Raw genomic sequence first — 3490 nt, forward strand, 5'->3', positions numbered from 1 at the left:
CTGCATGCATCTTTGTTAAAGAGATGTGTTTCTTGTAGGCAACAAATAGTTGGATTTTGACCTTATGACAATCAGCCAGTCTGTGTCTTTTAACTGAAGAGTTAAGTCCATTAGTGTTTAGTGTGACTATTGATACATAGTGACTTTGCCCTGCCATTTTCCCGGAGATATTTTCTAGTATATGCTTTGAGCTTCCCATGCTCTTTTACTGGTAGGTGTTCTTCCATTACCTTCTTTCATATTGATGGCCGTGTTTCTGTGTTTCTGAGTGTAGCACATCTTTAAGTATCTTTTGCAGGGCCGGAAGAGTGGCCACAAAGTCTTTCAATTTCTGTTTGCTATGAAAGGTCTTTATTTCAACTTCATTCACAAATGAGAGTTTGGCAGAATATAATATTCAGGGCTGGCAATTTTTTTCTCTTAGCAACTGTTAAGACCCATTTGGAACAGCATCATTGAATAAAGGGATGTGCATTCAAGTTCTGGCTGCTCTGCTTCTGATTCAGCTCCCTTCTACTATGCCTGCCAAAGCACCAGATGATGATCCAAGTTCATGCGCCTGTATTAATCATGTAATCGCCCTCCATGGAATTCCAGGCTCCTGACTTCTGACTTGACAAGCCCCAGTCATTCAGCCATTTGGAAGGGAACCAGCAGATGAAAGATTTTCTCTCTCTCTCTCTCTTCCTTTCTTCTCATCACTATGTGTCAAAAAATAAATAGATAAATGAAATTCTATATATGAAATTAATTTGTGTAAATCTTGTTTTTCCATAAACTTATGAGGAAGTCTCATGCCCACATAGCAAGCTAGAAATATAATATTTCATATGCATAGCACATACTCACTCATCTGTCTGCCTATGGGTACTTACACTGTTTCCATACATTGGCACTATGAGTCAGCATTGCTGTACAATTATTCATGGGGTGCCTTTTCTCTCTACACAGAGATTGAATTCATTTGGATTTATACCCAGGATATGGATTGCAGGATCTATAGCAGTTTTAATTTAAAATGGCTTTATTCCTTTGATAATTATTTGTTATAATATTCTGAGGAAAGCTAAATTTTAGTTTGGATAAAATCTCTCCATTGTTTTCCATAATGGATGTAGTAACATATATTCCAGCAACACTGGATAAGTGTCCTCTTCTACCCACATCCTTGTCTACATGTCTTATCTTTTTTTAGAACAACTCAGCAAAATAAAATTCTGGTTTCTTATTGGATAACATGTTTCACAAGTCCATCAAACACCAAGAGCAAAAAGTAAACAGAAACTTCATGGACAAAAAAAGAACAATCCTTTGGCTTATGGTGGGGGAATTTTTTTTTTATTTGAGAGAGAGAGTTACAGATAGAGGGAGAGACAGAGATAAAGGTCTTCATTCTGCTGGTTCTTCTGGAAATGGCCTAAACAGCTGTAGCTGAGAGCCAGGAGTTTCTCCCATCTCTCCCATGCAGGTGCAAGGGTCTGAGTTTTGGGGCCCCTGTAGCAGAGAGCTGGCCTAGAAGAGGGGTATGTGGGATTCAAACCTGGCATGCAGATGGGATTCTGGCACCACAAGCAGATGCTTAGCCCACTCTACCAATCAAACCAAAAGCTAACTGTACAGTTAACTACAAACAAAAAAAAAAGTTAGAGGAACCCTTGATGCAAGATTTTCTGTTGTTGTTGATTTTGCTCTTTTACAGTTTTTTTCTCCTCTGAGATGTAAATGAACATGGTCACAACACAAGTACAGTCAGAAGCATACAGAGAACACCCTGCATGCTGGTTTTCATCCAAGATCATTAAAAATGACTCCTCCCTACCAATATGTACACAAATACAAATCGTGAAAAAGGGAAAATACATACAAACTTTACCTCATAAAGTACTTTTCAGATAAAAGCATAGCTAATTTTTTTTTTCCCTACCCTGTTGCAAACACACTTGATCTTGTTTGCGAGGTGCAGAGAGCGCATCGTCGGCAGGGGGCGCTGCCGCGGGCAGAGGCGGCCTCTGCTCCAAAGTGATCACGTTGAGATTCTGAGACCAGAAGTGGAAGAGGACTAGGTCACTGCTGCCTTTTATTTACTTATTTTTTATGTTTTATTTTTCCTTTTCTGCTGTCGAGTCATCTTTAGGATCTTCAGGTGCCCGTTTCCTGGAGCTGCCTCGGCCTCCTCCCCACGTCTCCATCCTCTTCCTCTCCATGGCCCTCTTCCTCCATGCCCTCCTCCTCTCCACCTTCTTCCTCTACCACCTTGTGCGCCTCCTACTCCCCATTGTCCTCATGAGCGCTCCTATTTGGCAGGGGCGTCTCTTCGGTTCCCAGCTTCATCCATTTCTGCCTTGACAAGCTCCATCCATTCAGCCATTTGGGAAGGGAACCAGCAGATGAAAAATTTTCTCTTTCTCTCCTTCACTCTCTTCCTCTCTCTCTCTCTCTTTCTCCCTTTCTCCCCATCACTGTGTCAATAAATAAAGAAATAAAGAAGTGAAATTCTACATACGAAATTAATTTGTGTGAATCTGTTTTTCCATAAACCTATGAAGTAGCCTCATGCATACAATGTCACATAGAAATATACTATTTCAAATGGATAACACATCCAGACTCATCCATCTGTCAATGGGTACTTACACTCTTTCCATACACTGGGACTACTAGTGAGCATTGCTGTACTATGCATGTGGTTCCATCTCTCTCTACAAAGAGATTTGGTTTCTTTGGATTTATACCCAGGAGAGGGTTTGTAGGATCTGTACCAGTTTTAATTTAAAATTGCTCTATACTCTGAGAATTGTTTGCTATCATATTCTGAGGAAAGCTAAATTTTTATTTTGGGTAAAACCTCTCCATCGTTTTCTGCAATGGCTGTAGTAACAAACATTCCAGCAAAGTACTTGGGCCTCTGAGCTTTTATAGCTATTTGGGGAGTGAGCCAGCTGATGGTTGATCTCTCTCTCTCTCTCTCTCTCCATCTCCTCTGCCTTTGTCTCTCTCTAACTCTGCCTTTCAAATAAAATCAATAAATCTTAAAAGAAGGTAGTTGAAACCCTGCCACTCTCACGAGCAATCTAGTTTGATATTTCAGCTACTGGAATCTATATGTCCCATCTCTTTCTAAAAGGCTTTTTTTTTTTATCTTTTATTTAATGAATATAAATTTCCAAAGTACGTCTCATGGGTTACAATGGCTTTCCCCCCCATACGGTCCCTCCCACCCACCACCCTCCCCTTTCCCACTCCCTCTCCCCTTCCATTCACATCAAGATTCATTTTCGATTATCTTAGTATACAGAAGATCAGCTTATTATACCTTAAGTAAGGATTTCAACAGTTTGTTCCCACACAGAAACATAAAGTGAAAAATAATAGATGATTTTTTTTAAATGATGATGAAATCAGATCAGACCTATTGTCATGTTTAATCCCAGTGAGAGTCAAGTTGGGAATTGATAGTTTCTTTCTTTTTTTTTTTTTTAACAGAAGATCA

Source organism: Oryctolagus cuniculus, chromosome 19, assembly GCF_051225735.1.
Source record: "Oryctolagus cuniculus isolate XC-2025 breed Fujian yellow rabbit chromosome 19, ASM5122573v1, whole genome shotgun sequence".
Lineage (NCBI taxonomy): Eukaryota > Metazoa > Chordata > Mammalia > Lagomorpha > Leporidae > Oryctolagus > Oryctolagus cuniculus.